Below are 15,687 nucleotides of genomic sequence, written 5' to 3'. Positions count from 1 at the left end.
CATGCAAACAGCTTAGCTAAGGCAATAATTTACAGAAAATCTCTGCAGAGGTCCTGTTTCTCCTCCAGGATGCTAAACCAATAGGCAATATGCAGTGCAGTTACTCTAGTATCTATTAAAACTGTTTCAAGAGCCAAAAAAACACTAACACTCCTAATGATGAAATTGAAAAAAGTTGTGCTTATTGTCACTGCAACCTATGAGTCTATAAGATTTGATCTTCTGTTAGATTGAATGTCTTCCACGAAGTACACTATTAGGTTTCTGATGAACTTGTATCTGTGACTAACACCTGATCACTTTGTGTTCCTTAGGCAACTGAACAACCAGAAGGGGAAAATAAAGGGGAGTGATACTTTACTGATTTTACTCCAGATACCATAATAATCTGGAATTCCTTTTATAGAATAGGGGTAGTTTGAAACCAATGGAATTAATTGTTTTTTTTTTTTTTAATGCTTCTATGCTCATAAGTAACAGATAATGTGAAATTACGACTTCATTCTCAAAAGGCAACCATGTCCATAGAACTCTCAGGCATTAAGCTCTATGTTACACCAAAAGGTAAGCAATCCAGCCAACCACTGCTGCCTAAGTATGAGGAAAATATATAATGAGTGACAAAGAAAGGAGTTGAATGCAAATTATATCCTCTGAATAAGCTCTAGCAGCAAAGACAATATACTTATTTTAATAACTTTCTTGCATTAAGTCTTTGAAGATATTGGAACCACCATTTTTAATGTGATTCAAATGTACTTTAGATTTAATGAAAGGACAGAACACGTCTGAGTAGTATGGGCATGGATCATATCCAGCACCACTGTGATTCTCTCAGTTTTACCTGTCTGTTTTTTTTTTGTTTGTGTTTTTTCCATCCATCTGCAACATCCAATTTTGCAGGGATCACAATCAGCTTCATGTTGGTGCAATATCACAATATCCTATCAATATCTGGACTGTGCAATCCAGAAATGCAAGGGAGTTAATTATTCCTGGAGAGAAATTTTGACCAATTGGAAACAAATACCCATGAATAAGTGCTCCCATCTTTGTGCCCAAGATGATGGTCCTTGGAAATATTTAGTGTATCTTCTCAAGTAGTATCATGAGATAAAAGAAGCAACCACTCAGTGCTGCATTTATGTACTGTTTCCCACTCTTACCTTGATATGTTCTTCCGAATTCCTAATAATTTTTGAATTATAGTCCCAATAAAGATTTTTTTTAATTTATTTTTTTATATTTTATAGGAAGTTTTTTTGTTTTGTTTTGTTTTTTGGTTTGTTGTTGTTGTTGTTGTTGTTAAGTTTTGGATTCTTTCTAATCTGTAAATGTAATTCTAGACCTTTATGATAATTGGAGTCTGCCCATAGAGTGTCTCCTTTTAGTTTGCCCTTGGTCATTAGGAATTCAAAACTTATAAAATAAAAATAAAAATTAATTAGTTAAAATAGAATAAAATAAAATAAAGCAAAATAAAATCCCTATAGTCAGAATGTAAGGTATGGAATGAGTCAAGGGTAAGAGATAAATATAAGTAGAAGCAGATTCTATAGTGTTTTTTCTAGTGTTTTGAAAGTTAAACTGAAAGTATTATTTCATAAGTGGCTAGAGACTCATTGATAATTTTTAAGTTTGGAAGTCACATTTGGAAAGCTGTTATTTACAGAAATTAAACACCCATTTAGGAAGGAATGATGCAGAAAAGATTTGTGTACGTTTGCCAAAAGTGAGGCTATTTCAGTAATGCAGGTGTGAGATGATGAGTTCCAGAACTAAGGTGGTGGGAGTTAGCAAGTAAATAAAATAACACATTTAAAGACATTTAGAGGGAGGGATTGACAAGATTTGATTGCCTATTAAGAATAAGTGGTGAAAGAAGGAAACATATTAAAAAAAACTCAATATCAAACTGTACACAAATGATTTGCTTTCTAAAAATGATCCTGTTCTATTTCATAAAGTGAATGACCAGGTAGAAGTGGCTATAATGTGATAAACGAAATGGAGATTTAGGAGTCGATAAAATTATTCAAGAACAAATAGTAGGGACACCTGGGTGGCTCAGTCGTTAAGCGTCTGCCTTTGGCTCAGGTCATGATTCCAGGGTCCTGAGATCGAGCCCCGCTTCTGGCTCCCTGCTCAGCGGGGAGCCTGCTTCTTCCTCTCCCACTCACCCTGCTGGTGTTCCTGCTCTCGTTGTTTCTCTCTGTGTCAAATAAATAAAAATTAAAAAAAAAAAAAACACAACAAATAATAATTGAGAGTGCCTTTTAGGCCAGGCACTAAACACGAGGCCAGGCCTATAGGGAATAATGAATACCAGTGAATAAAACAGACAGAAAATACCAGCTTTAATGAGCATTTATTTTAGTTTGTGTGTGGGGGGGGGGGGGTTTGGGGGGGCAGAGAAGTGGACAAATCAGGTTAATGAACTCATTTTCATAGCATTTTAGAAGATTATAAGTGCAGTGGAAAAAACAGATCCTGCTGAAAAGGATTATAAATATTGGAATGTGTAAAATTTTGAAAAGGGGGATTAGAATAAGTCTCACTGAGAAGGGACATTGCAGCCAAGCCTAGAAGTGAGTGAGGGGGATGTAGGGTATGGACACTCCAAGTAGAATGAACAGCTAATGGGAAGACCCTGATACAGGAATTTCAGAAAAGACACTGAAGTCTGTGGCAGACCAAAGAAACCCCCAGTGGCAATATTTAGACAATTCGAGCATCTACTTGGATTTTTTTTTTGATATGTGTCTATTAGTTTTTGAGCACATCCTTGATTTCTGACACACAAAATTATTGGAGGCTTAGTTGGAATTTTTTATTCTCCAGACCCAAAATCATTTTTTTATTAAAGAAGCTTGCAGACAGTTTATGAAAACTTGACTGGGGTCTTAGTCAGGCTCACTGTTCGAGTGATGTCATTGCTTCTAGGCCTTGTTGGTGGCCTGTGTTTTCTACCCATTTGTCTTTTTATCTGTGAGTTTAACAATACTTCTAATTCTAACTCCTCCACCACCAAAACTGAGTCTTCTTCTTTATCCTGATTGGTATCTATAGCTCCTTCTCCCCATAGAGTATCTGAGTGCCCAACTATATCAAGGTATTTTATTTCCTTTTGCAATGTATACAAAATAGAATTGGAATTGCTTCACCAATATCACCACTAATAACATACCTTCTAAGTTCTATATTTAACTATACGCCATAGAGGAAATTGTCCTTCAAACTACATCCCATAGAGGAAATACAATCAAAGTACGGTATTCAAAATTACTTGAAATAATTAATTCTCTGTGTGTATGCAAATGTATATATTCTGTTTATATTATCAACTTGATGTAATTATGTTTTTCTACTGTATTTAATTTTAGTTTTCCCCTCTTGTTTGATATAATTTAGATTTGATTGCATTGTTTAACTTTGGGAATAATTAACAGAATTCAAATATCAAAGTCTCATTCCATTTTCAATCTCTGCTATCCCATTGCTGTTATTGATAAATGATTTAATTTAATTAGCTTTGTGTTTATGATGTGCATTTCTTCTCTTTTTTCAAAAATAAGATCACAAATACATATTCATGTCTTATTTTTTTTATTTCCTTACAACAGATAACAGTATTTTATATGTATAAATATATAGTATATATAGTATATTTGTATATAGTATATATATATTTGTATATAGTATATAGTATATTTTATCATGTGTTATAATATTATATATTACATATGTTATATTTTGTATTATGTTATAGTATATAATATATCTATAATATATAATATATTATATGTAATATATATAACACATTACATATATTATATAACACATTATATATATTGCATACTACATAAATAACTATATAATTACATTGTATATATATACAATCTATTTAATTGCACATTGCTTTTTTTATATAAAGGTAACAATTTGTCCTAAAAATATAAATAGCTTTTTGTATGTTAATCATACATCAACAAAGTGATTTAAAAAGTATTTACATATTTGTGAGTTCGGTTCTTTTTCTATTATATTCTTTGCAAATATATGGTCCAGTTTGTATTTATTTTTTCTTAAATAATATTTTACTTTTTTTTCCATAAAATTGTTTTATGTAGCTCAGTGTATTGATCTTTTATTACTTTTTTTTGTATTTATAGATTAAAAAGTCTTCTCTCGTATCAGATTCAAAGGAAACCTACACAGTTTCTTCTATTGCTTGTATAATTTCACTTTTTTTACACTTAGGTAGCATTCATTTGATGTTTATTCTAGCATAATGTATTTTATGTATTCAATTTTATCAATTTTTCTTTTGCAAAATGATGATCCAGGTTTGCCAACACTGTTTCTTAAAAAGTCCACCTTTTTTTCAACTATGTGATATGCCACCTTAATTTCATATGAAAAATTTCCCCTGTGCTTGGGAGTATATATGGACTGGCTACTTTTTCTCAGGTTAGCAGTCATTAGAATGGTTTATGATATGTTTTCTAATCTGACAAATCTAAGGTAACTTTATCAACTCTGGTTTCAGATTTTTCTATTATTTCATATTAATGTTTCCATATAAGCTTTATAATCAACTCAACTGGTATATATATATATATATATATATATATATATATATTTAGGCATCTGCCTTCAGCTCAGGTCATGATCCTGGGGTCCTGGGATCGAGCCCCTCTTTCGGCTGTTCCCCCTGCTTGTGCTCTCTGGCTCTCTCTCTGTCAAATAAATAAATAAAACCTTTAAAAAATAGATAAATAAAATAAAAATTTTATGTATTTTCTAATTTCAATTGATACTTGCTTATGAGACAATAACATTTCTCTCTCAAATTCTTGTTCATTTTAACAGAATATGGACAATGGCCTTGAGCAGAAGTAAAGATCTGACTAGTCTTCTGAAAGATGGATTTATAATGTATTTTTTTACTGTATAACTCTAAGTACACTTTAAGCAAATCAAGCACTTTGTATGCAATCAATCCCCTAGATTGTAAAGACTTGATATTTGGTAATTGAAATATTTATGCCTTAATAAAATACTCGGACAGAGCCAAAAGTGTTTGGGCTGCTGCTTTGTTTCAGAAATGGTTTTAAAATTATTTTAAAGCAAATCCTCTGTGACTGAAAAAGAAAAAGTTCAAAATAATTAGAAGCCATTTAGTTTTAGAATAACTTCTCAAAGAACTGTGAATTAAAATTAATCCCTAGGTGCTTTAAAGTCTCATTAGTTGAACTGTTCATAATCAATAATTAATGAATGGTTCTAAAATGCTTACATTTTTGGAAAGAAAAAATATATAATGGTTCACAGATAAGTGTCATTTGACAAAAAATTTTGCAAAAATAACCGACATTTTTATTAATGAGACTAAAATATGGGAGCACAATGTTGCAAAGGATGCAATGTCCATGGGAATCTGGAGGCTTCAACTCTGGTAGGCAGCCCCTCATGGTAGTGTGGGATGGCTGGCTGGAGATTTATAGCAACATGGCCAACTTCTCAGCTGTCACTGACAGAACTGATAGAAATGCAGAATGATCTCCTTAGTAAAGAGAAAAACAGGCAGTTATCATTAACTCCTCCAACTGAGAAGATTGAAGTTAAACACTGAGAAAACTGATGCTGGCACTGCCTTTGTGATGAACAAAAACATTTCAACTCCTTACATTTTGTCCTGCATTTAAGTGGGTGGTATTGCAGGAAGTCTATTCCAGCTCTTGTTGACAGACAGCCTTGTGACATGTATAACTCTTTGACCAAGGTCTGTGAAGTTAAATTTCTTACTTTCAAAGAGCATGATCCAGGGGAAGTGAATAAGGTTTATGAGCATTTTTATGCCATGATGATGGCCTGTGTGACAGGGCATTTGAAGATGAATATGTGCTCAATTTGTTCAGAGCTCCGGGAAGTGCCTGTAATCTCTGGAGACTTCTGCTACGATGTAGTTTTGTTTTATTTTATTTGTAAGATTTTATTTATTTACTTGACATTGAGGGAGAGAGAGAGAGAGCACAAGCAGGGGGAGCGGCAGGCAGAGGGAGAAGCAGGCTCTCCGCTGAGCAAGGAGCCCGATGTGGGACTTGATCCCAGGCCTGAGATCATGGCCTGAGCCAAAGACAGATGCTTAATCAACTGAGCCACCCAGGCACCCCTATGATGTAGTTTTAGAAAAGGAACTTGGTGAGTGGATGCCAACAAAAGAGAACTTACATTCCTTCACAAAAGATACTTGTGCGTTAATTTATAAAGATCTTCCATCTGAAATTCTGGAAGCTGAAGCAAAAGTGGCACTGGGTATGTTTCAACACAGGGGTGCTTGGGTGGCTCAGCTGGTGAAGCGTCCAACTTTTGGTTTCAGCTCAGGTCTTGATCTCGGGGTCATGAGATGGAGCCCTGTATCGGGCTCTGTGCTCAGCAGGGAGTCTGCTTGAGATTCTCTCTCTCCCTCTCCCTCTGCCCCTCCCCCAGTGCGCTCGCTCTCTCTCTCTCTCTAAAATAAATAAATAAAATCTTAAAATACATATATATATTTCAACACAAGTACAAAATAGATTTTGTAGAAGAAAAGTTATCTCAAACCCCTGAAAGGATAGTCCAACTACACAGATTTGATGACTTAACTGATGTGAGTAAAGGTCCTGCAGGTCACAATCTTCAAGCCACCCAGTCAAGTCTTGTAGGAAGATTCCAGGGTTTATTTTTACCTGTACCTGTCAAGGCACATTTTATGATACAGGATAAGCTATTGAAAAGCTCTTGGAAAATGGTAATTAGAGATCAAATTAAACCTTCAGAGGGAAGTGCATCTATCTAGTAACTTTCTAAAATTGAATAGAAATAGTAGATTAAAATAAAGTTTTCTATGAATCAAAACAAAACAAAACAAACATGGGAGCATAGCCTTCTTGGCAGGCCGGGATTTACAGCGGTTCTGCAATGCTGTCCTCGTTAGCTCTGACACCTTCCTTCATTTTTTGTTTTCCTTTTGCTCTCATCTGGAGTACCTTTCATCACCTCTCCATTTCCACCTTCTCACTTTTTCAGAGAAATATTCCTGTAGTTTAGGTCTTTGTAGATATGTTCTCTGGTTTCATTTAAAAACAGTCATTCCCAGTTAATTTACATTATTTATGTTGTCTATTTAAGCACAAATAAATCTAAGTTGTCTCCTCAAAGAAAGTAAGAAATGTATATATCATGAATTCCATGACTTACTATGGTATTTTTTGTCTTTTTGTTTCATATAAAATTAATTCAGGGGAATGAACGGTATAGAGCAGTAGCTTCAATGACCCACTCAAAATCTAGCCCAACTTCAGACATATAAGTGATAAAGCTCAAGAGATCCAAAATGAATTTTAATCTATTTGACTTGTGTTTAATTGGGCGAGTAGATAATTTCTTTGCACATTTTCAAAAATGAGATATTTAAAGAATGAATGATAATTTTGGGAAGTTTATTAATTATGTGAAAAGTTAACTCATCTTCTTATCTGCTACTGGTATTTATGACTTACTTTTTTCTTGTTTATTTGAGTACACTTTTAATTCAAGTCATATCTGTCAGAAAGAAAAATCATGTATAATAACAGTATTTATTTTATTATGTACAATATTTCTACATTTATTTTATCTAATAAAGACAACTTTGAGAAACTTACAGCTGAAAAAAACATTTGAAGTAAATAATAAGCTTTACTTTTGAGCAATGTAGTAGATAATGATTTTTACATAAATATCCAGTAGACATGAAGATATTAGCCCATAAAGATATGTTGACATCATCCTGGAAAGTGGTCAAGTATTCTAGATTCAGAAAACCTTAGAATAATCTGGCCATGGCTGATTCTATCAAAGACCAAAAAATACAAAACAAAACATTTATTGGTTGGATGATATAATACACTCTATTGTTCTGGTTGTTACTGCCAAGTTAGTCTTGGCTTAATTAGACTGGTTCTAAAATTTGAAACAAATAAACATCAATAATAGAGTTAGAATCACGCTTCTTAAGAACAATGCTTTTGGCCTAGAGGGTTCACTTCTTATCCATCATTATCCCCTATCTTTGTCCTAAAGCTTAATTACACACACACACACACACACACACACATCTACATACACTGATATTGTACAAATATATACAGGTATGGGAAAATTCTCTTAGGTTTGTCACAATAATCATTGTTATATTTTTATTTTATTTTATAACAGTATCTGAAACTCAAAAACAATAAATTGTTCTCTGTTTTATTAAAAATACTACATTACAAAGTTTGGTTTATTTGTTAAAAATAAATATGAAACACAATGATTTAGAATATTCTTTTCATAAATATGTCCATTCATTACATTTATTAGAAGTCACATAGGAATTTTTTAATGTTAAAATTCTTCCAAGGATAATATCAAAAGTCAGTTTAGGCAGTTTTATTTCCTTTATCCTCCTGTTTGAAATTCAGAGACTCTCTTTTGAACCCTAGATCATTTTCCTCACAAATGCACCTGTAAGATCCTTATAATTACTACATAGAGACAATTCAGGATCATTTGAATAGATATGTCATAACAATAATTCTAAATATTTTAATGTTAAGAGAGAGTAGTTCATATAAGGCAGCCCTAGATAGAAACAATTTATTTTTTAAATCACCTTATCTGAATAGTTAATTGCTATTTTATACTTTTGACTTTGTCATGGATATTTTTAATGTAACTATCAATTTTTCATATCGTACTTTTATTTTCTCATTCATAGGGCAATAGGCCTACTCTGAACAGTTGTGGGACCTGGGATAAGAAAACAAATGAAGGTTCTCTTATCATAGGTACAAATATTTTAAAATATAAGTGAAGATAACAAAGTTAAGTAAAACATGTTCCATATCCTAAGCTTGACAATTAACCGGCCTAAACACAGAACTGAAAAATGTGGTATAAAACTATATTTTACATTCTGGTTCATTTCCATGCCTTAAGCATAGAGCCCTAGTTAAGGGCCTCCATTCACTGAAGCTAAAGGCAGTCCGCAAGTTTGGGATTGTTACTCGATTTGTAACTTTTTACTACATTCTTCAGCATTTTCTGCACTTACTGCATTCTCAACTAATTGACTCAGACAAAATGACTCCAAAATATACTCTGTGTATGTCAAATAGAACATGAAAAATAAACACTTTATGTTTTAGAAAGAATTATAGCAGAATAGCTGATGACTCAAGGTTGCAAAGGACTCCTTGAGAAAAAACAATAAAACACAACTGTAGTGGGCAGATTATAATACTGATAGGCTTCAAAGGATTTAAAGAAAATCTTTCCATGAAAAGACACCAAAAACCAAGGTTAAAAAAAAGCATATGAAGAAAATATAACTAATGCATATATGTGATTTTCAGGGTGATATTTATTCTCTATTTCTTATATTTGTATAAAGGGTTTAAGAAGTTTCCAACATTCTCCTGAGGAACAAAGTAGTTGGTGGGGGCATTGGGCTCAACTCCATATATGATAAGGAGAATTGGGCATTTATAGCCAAGAAGCAAGGTGGAAAATTACTAAGAAGAAACATCCAAAGAAGAGGGAGATTCTGGCTAAACTCACCGAACGGGCTTCTTGATGAAGGTAGGCCAAAGTAAAGACATCACCTGGGGAATGGTGGAAATTGAGGAACTGCATTAAATATCAAGGATTCTGACTAAACGGACATAGCAGGATCTTGATAAAACTGGATAATGCAGTGATGACCATGGAAGTCCAAAAATCAGGGCCTAGCTGAGAAGAGTTCAGGGAGGCTGAGGAGAGTTTAGTCAGGGAGGGAATCTTTGTCATAACTTCTCCCAAAACCCATTGCCAGCTTTATGTTTCTCATACCCCTTATCATCTTCTAATACAGTATGCAGTTGATTTATTTTTTTTTGTTACATTCCCCGTGCTAAAATGCAAACTCCAAGAGAACATGGATTTTTGTATATAATTTGTTCTTTGCAATTGACCCATCAACTAGAATACTGACTGCGCTGAGTAAGGACTCAGTAAGCATTTGTTGATTTATTATCTATTGCATAATTTTTATTGGGTCTTTGAAATAAAATAATTCATGAAAAATATTTCTAATAATAGCTGGAATAAAACCTTTAGTAAATAAAAATGGTAATTATTTCGTCTGTTTTATTTTAAGACGTTAAATCTAGAATGGGTTAATATAATGCTGTAGAAAGTGAAAATGGCCACTCAGCTGACAATCCTGAATAAAAGGTGTAATTAGCACACTGCTTTGCCTCTTAGATTCAATTGATTTTACTGCTGCTAGAAATAGTAAATGGAAGAATTCAGCAATTTTATTCTTGTGGATGTTTCTCCTCTCCTCCACTTGAAGCACCTGATGTGCTGCTGATAAACAGGCATGAAATTTGACAAATACTCTCTAATTTATTCCTGGTTTTCAAGTGTGCAAAACATAGGCAAAAAAATCAGAAAGCCAGAAAACTTGCCATGATGTCAAGATAAGAAAAGAAGGTCTAACCTCAAAAAGAGTATTTTTAATTGAAATATACATTTATATGTGAACATTATAAGCATTATCTTTCTGAGTAACAAATCCCATGGATTTTAGGTACTCTGGGAAGAACAACTGCAATGCATTTGTCCATGATTTGCCTAAATTTAGACTTCTAAGTGTTCAGGGGATTTTAGTGAACAAGAGAAGACAAGTACCCTCCATGCCTTTACTGAAGTCACTGTATAAGAAGACATGGATTCAGTAATGCATTTTTATGAATTTTAAAATAGTGTACATTATACAAGATATGTTAGAAATAAACAAATTGTGCAATTTAAATAACCTTGAGGTCTATGAAGGGACCCTGGAAAATATGATGGTTAAGCTAAGACTAGAGAAAGAAGTAAGTAGATACTAACTTAGGTAGAGAGAAAATACAGGAGGAGGGAATAGTATTTGGAAAGGCTGTGAGGTGAAAGTTTATCTGAGCACTGCAGGAAATTGAAGAATAGTCCAACTAAAACGTAGAACTTCAAACGAAGAGAGGTGGGTGATGAGGCTCAGAAAATGAATGGCCTGATAACATAGATGAAAAAATTTAAAGTTTATCTTAAAGAAAAAATGAAGCAATTTGAAGATAAGTATGGCACCACTGGAGAGGATGAAGTGGAAGACCATGAGAGATCATTTGAAGACTAGTGTGGCCATCCAGATCATGGCGACCTGGACTAGGTTGGTGGCAGCAAAGATGCAGAGAGGTGGATAGACTGCAGAGATATGAGAGGTGAATGATCGGGTGTGTGAGATGTACAGGGAGGAGTGATCAAAGCTCAGTTCACCATTTCTGGCTTGAAAAGCCAGGTGAATATGGTTTGCTAATTTGCATATGTGTTTACTAATATAGAAACAAAAGAGAAAGAGAAAGTGTGGAAGGAAAAATCAATGATGTGCTGAGTTTTAGGGAGAAATGCAACATACAGTGCAGGCAGAATGCAGATGAGAAGTCTGAGCTAAAGGAAGATATTTGTCAAGGGCGCCTGGGTGGCTCAGTTGGTTAAGCGACTGCCTTCAGCTCAGGTCATGATCCTGGAGTCCCGGGATCGGGTCCCGCATCGGGCTCCCTGCTCAGCGGGGGGTCTGCTTCTCCCTCTGATCCCCTTCCCTCTCGTGCTCTCTGTCTCTCATTCTCTCTCTCTCAAATAAATAAATAAAATATTTTTATAAAAAAAAAGAAAGATATTTGTCAGCAGTAGCACATACATGGTATTCTCTTTCAACCCCAACTAGTGGTATGCAGTGTAGTTCTGAAATGGACATCCTGAGTTAGCCTCACACGCCACAAGTCTATGGACATGATTTCCAGAAAGAATTAACTTAAAATTATATTTATTAAGAATCAGAAAAATAAGAATCAAAATAGTAATTATACCCTCAGATGAGAATGTAACAATCCCATTCTAAGCCTTAAATTAAGTGAATACAGTTTTATTTTTCAGTTGGTCTCTTGAACTTGAATGTATGTGTATTAATATAATTTATTGTCTTTAGTGATCCATATTTTGCTTTCAATACAAGACTCTTGTTTTCTTTGTTTCTGTCCCCCTTGTATTTTTCCCACAAAGTACAATTTTCACTCACAGAAGCAGCTCAGTCATCTGCACTTGAAAACATAGTCCCAAACCTTCAGTTCCATGGGGCTCTTTCATTTTGGCATTTCTTGTGAACCGAGACAATAACAGCTTCATTTTTAGAGAAGCCTGAATCGGACTTCACCATCTCTGCATTTCTGTAACAAAATCTACTCAATGTGTATATGTTATCTGTCACCTGTCTCTCTTCACATCTTCCTGTGGGAGCTGGGGCTTGGGAGCTGGCATGAGAATATCCTGGTACTGTTACTACTACTATTGCCATAAATAAGGAAGTCTTTTGTCTCTGACTTGGGAGTATCATGACTTCTGCTAGCATTCATGAATGAGAGACAGGTTAATGAGCTAGCTTGCAAGTAAAGTAACGTCAGATCCCTCACAGTTCTCTGTTAGTATGAAAAACAAAAGCAAAAATCCACTACTATTTGTATGAACTAATAGACTAATAGAATTCCCTAGTATGCATTAGACAAAATGAGAGGTAAGTTTATCGTGACCATGCAATGATATAGGGGCTAGTCAACCTAGTTTAGATTATAAAAATGAGGACTGAGGAGGTAATCCTAACAGGAAAAAGTCATACCAGATACAATATTATCTAAGGAGAAAATTCTGTCAATTCAGAAAATCAAAAAATTACAGGTGCAATTTTATTGGTTAGGACATAGGCTATTAATTAGGAATGAAATTCTGATATTATCCATCCTAAAAAATAGGGTTATGTTGCAGCTGAAAATATAATTAAATGGGGTGGGACACTGTGGCCTTTCTCATTCCTCAATACATGTAAGCACTCTAGAATATACTTGATTGATGATAGCATGGATAGCTCACATACACAGATATTCTCCTAAGATTCAGTGTTTGTATAATGGTAAGATCTTCAAGTTTCAGAAGAAGGTGTGTACTGGGAGGAGTTCTCCTTTTGGAAGTGGTTAGGAGAAATAAACTACCACAATATTCACGATGTGGACCCCAGGAGCTTGTTGAGCAGCACTAAATAACAAGAACTGCTGAAGCTGTGGAATTCACAGGAAGGACAAGGGCTGATTTATCAATAGCATGCCAGGCCCCTAAATTATGAAAGGGTCAGGTGCATTCTGCTCCAATCTTCCATCTTTCTAAAGGTAATCTCTCAAACAACACTTAAGGCGAGTTCCTCAACTACATAGTACTTGGATTTATGACTTATAGGCACAAGGCTTGGTGGTGGTCTGACGTTTTAGTGTATTGCATTTATTTAGAGTGGAGGTAACCACTACCTTCACATAAATTGCAGTTTCCAATGGCCTGAGCATGACTATCAGTCAATATGTCTCGGAAGGCAGAGCCTGCATATAGTAAGGATTGTGTGATGTATGAACATATGTTGGCAGATGTATGTGCATACACATGTGAGGACTTACACATTAAGGACTCATTATTGCTCACAAGGCTATTGGTGAGTTGGGCCTGACTCCTGTTCCGGACTGGGCACGCTCACATTTCCAGTCAACCCCAAGTCAGATAGGTTGTTCTACTCATGTAGACTGGACTTTCTCATGTATCTGTGAGTCATTGGCTGTCAGTTAATCTAGGATGACATTGTCTGGGTGCACGAGGGCTACTTGCCTCCCTCCATGTGATCTCTTACCTTCTACCAGGCTGTACTATACTTCTCATTTATGTCTCACAGGCAGAATTCCAAAAGAGAGTGGAAGGAATACACGGGTCTTAAACATAGGCCCAGAACTAGCAAACTATTGGTTCCAGTACTTTCTATTGGTTAAAACAAGTTACAGTCCAGCTCAGATTTAAGAATCCCCAGCTCTAAATAGCATTTCCTTAGAGAGGACGGATCCACGTTTATTATCCTATGATTTTTTTTTTTTAATTCTCTGATCAACACATGTAACTATCAGAGGCTTGAGTGATTATTTACATTTCTGTTTTATTTGTGCTTATCTATCTTCACAGACGAAAATGTAAATTCAGGGTCTTGTCCATTGCCAAATCTTAGCCAATAAACTCAGTAAAATAGTTCATGGCACATAGTAGGTACTCGATTCACATTTTCTGGTGGCTCTGTGAAAATTCACTAAATGCACAGGAATCCTTTTTTTTTAAGGACACTGAAAACATTTATCCTTATACTCTAGTAAGTGAAATATTCCAAATAAAAGATTGAAAAGGGAGCAGGTGAAATAAATGAAACAAAGCTGATTTTATCATATTTATAAACATATGTGAAGGAATCCAAAATGTATTCGAACACACCAGTTATTCACTGGTTTATTCATTATTTACAGAAAATTTGTAAAAAAAAAATATTAAATCTTAAATATTCTTTCAATTAGCAAATTATTCATTGTAATATATATCATCAAATTTTCTATTTTTAAACATTTAGGAAATAAAGCTTGATTTGTTAACTGTTAGTTTTATTTGTATGCCTGTGCTTTATCCAGAGAGGATGAAATAAATTATTCCCTTTAAATGGAGAAATACATTAATAAATTCTGATCACTTCTATTCTGTGAATCATCTCTTTTGCATTGCAAAAAAAATTAATGTCTCTCCTCACCCTGAATAATTTATGTACTCTCCTCAGTCTTAGCAGCAACGTAATAAATGCACTGCATTCCTGGCAAGTTGAAGATTCTGTTCAAAAAGTGTGGTAGATTTTTTAACACATTTGCGAAGTGCTTCTAAGTCATCTGCCTACTAATTATCAATGAGGCTGTCATTCGAGCAATGCAGTCTAAACCTTTCTCAGATTTCTGCCCAAACTACGTGTGCTACATTCTCCATCAAACTCAGCCAGGCAAATATAATGCTTATTTTTGTTCTTTCTATTTCTCTAAGCAAGAGAATTTCTGTTCACTACAAACTTAAAACTGAGTGTCCAGGAAGTGGGCTCTTGGAGTTCTCATCCTTGCTCTACATTTAATAGTGAGCAGAACTTGGGCAAGTAGTTTCATTTTTTCCCCACTAAGATACAGATTTTTTTTTAATCTGTATGATAGTGATAATAAAGATTTTTTTTACTATTATAGGTTAAATACCAGGATTAAATGATGCAAAAATCATAAATTGATTAGAACAGTGCCCAGAACATAGAAATCCCTCTATAAATTTAGTTATTATTAATAAATGGAATTTATACTTTCATTAATTTAAAACTAAATATTATTATTTTATTAATGTCAGACCACATTAATTAAATTATTATTTCATGGAATTGATAGTTTTTAAGGGGAGGAATATCATTATTTTATCTGATTACAATAGGAAAATGAATCAAAGAAAAAAGTATAATATCATATGTGTTACCCCCTACTCAACACAGATAAAATTGAGCCATGCATGTATTTTCACTTCATTTCTTAAAGAACTCAACCTGAAAAAAACAAACATAACCAAAGTAACTAAATTTTAATTAAATGTTAATGGTGAGAGCAGCTCATACAGATATACCCATGGGAATCCTGGATTACTTTCACTAGATGAACTACTGTAAGTTTAAAACTGCTGAGA

General features: G+C 34.2%; 1 pseudogene; it reads left to right on the top strand.

The window, feature by feature from the left end:
- The first annotated feature begins 518 nt into the window (after window positions 1-518).
- On the top strand, window positions 519-6,838 carry LOC123835832 (large ribosomal subunit protein mL39-like; annotated as a pseudogene).
- Window positions 6,839-15,687: the final 8,849 nt, after the last annotated feature.

The sequence above is a fragment of the Mirounga angustirostris genome, unplaced genomic scaffold (assembly GCF_029215605.1).
Source record: "Mirounga angustirostris isolate CCGP_5_RB_7025 unplaced genomic scaffold, mMirAng1.0.hap1 SCAF_7, whole genome shotgun sequence".
NCBI lineage: Eukaryota > Metazoa > Chordata > Mammalia > Carnivora > Phocidae > Mirounga > Mirounga angustirostris.
This window is presented reverse-complemented; position numbering and strand designations above follow the sequence as displayed.